General features: G+C 59.3%; 1 non-coding gene across 1 annotated transcript; it reads right to left on the bottom strand.

The window, feature by feature from the left end:
- Nucleotides 1–618: 618 nt before the first annotated feature.
- On the bottom strand, nt 619–774 carry LOC123178349 (5.8S ribosomal RNA). The gene has a single exon (XR_006489504.1). It is a non-coding gene; the product is annotated as a 5.8S ribosomal RNA (ribosomal RNA).
- Between the last annotated feature and the right edge of the window lie 507 nt (nt 775–1281).

The following is a 1281-nucleotide window of genomic DNA, read 5'->3' on the forward strand; positions in this document are numbered from 1 at the left end:
ACTCTTTGACTCTCTTTTCAAAGTCCTTTTCATCTTTCCCTCGCGGTACTTGTTCGCTATCGGTCTCTCGCCTGTATTTAGCCTTGGACGGAGTCTACCGCCCGATTTGGGCTGCATTCCCAAACAACCCGACTCGTTGACGGCGCCTCGTGGGGCGACAGGGTCCGGGCCGGACGGGGCTCTCACCCTCCCAGGCGCCCCTTTCCAGGGGACTTGGGCCCGGTCCGTCGCTGAGGACGCCTCTCCAGACTACAATTCGGACGGCACAGCCGCCCGATTCTCAAGCTGGGCTGCTCCCGGTTCGCTCGCCGTTACTAGGGGAATCCTTGTAAGTTTCTTCTCCTCCGCTTATTTATATGCTTAAACTCAGCGGGTAGTCCCGCCTGACCTGGGGTCGCGGTCGAAGCAACGTGCGCTTCGTTTGCTGGGTCGTTCTGAGGCCATAATGTCGGCTGCGCGTTGGATGCACTGCGTTGATAAAGCGAGGATGCCCACCATGCGCTGTGTCCGGCGCGGTACACCGGCAGCCCGATCTTCGGTCCACCGCCCCTTGCGAGACGAGGGACCAGATGCCGCGTCCCGATTCCCGATGAGGGTGGTTGGGAGCGTGTTTTGGCGTGACGCCCAGGCAGGCGTGCCCTCGGCCGAGTGGCCTCGGGCGCAACTTGCGTTCAAAGACTCGATGGTTCGCGGGATTCTGCAATTCACACCAGGTATCGCATTTCGCTACGTTCTTCATCGATGCGAGAGCCGAGATATCCGTTGCCGAGAGTCATGTGGATTAAATAGCTTTGCAACACAAGGGACGGCTAGCAAGCTAGCCATGCCCCCGGGTTAGGCACAGTGTTCCTTGACGCCTTCGGCGCCGTGGGTTCTTTTACCCCGAGCCCCCACCCGCTCCGAGGAGGGGAGGTGGTCGAGGCATTGGCCGAGCGACGGACAGTGCCGTCACCGACGGGTTGGATGACGCGTGCGCGGTCTGTTTTGGTCAGGGTCACGACAATGATCCTTCCGCAGGTTCACCTACGGAAACCTTGTTACGACTTCTCCTTCCTCTAAATGATAAGGTTCAATGGACTTCTCGCGACGTCGGGGGCGGCGAACCGCCCCCGTCGCCGCGATCCGAACACTTCACCGGACCATTCAATCGGTAGGAGCGACGGGCGGTGTGTACAAAGGGCAGGGACGTAGTCAACGCGAGCTGATGACTCGCGCTTACTAGGCATTCCTCGTTGAAGACCAACAATTGCAATGATCTATCCCCATCACGATGAAATTTCC

Source organism: Triticum aestivum, unplaced genomic scaffold, assembly GCF_018294505.1.
Source record: "Triticum aestivum cultivar Chinese Spring unplaced genomic scaffold, IWGSC CS RefSeq v2.1 scaffold127998, whole genome shotgun sequence".
Classification (NCBI taxonomy): domain Eukaryota; kingdom Viridiplantae; phylum Streptophyta; class Magnoliopsida; order Poales; family Poaceae; genus Triticum; species Triticum aestivum.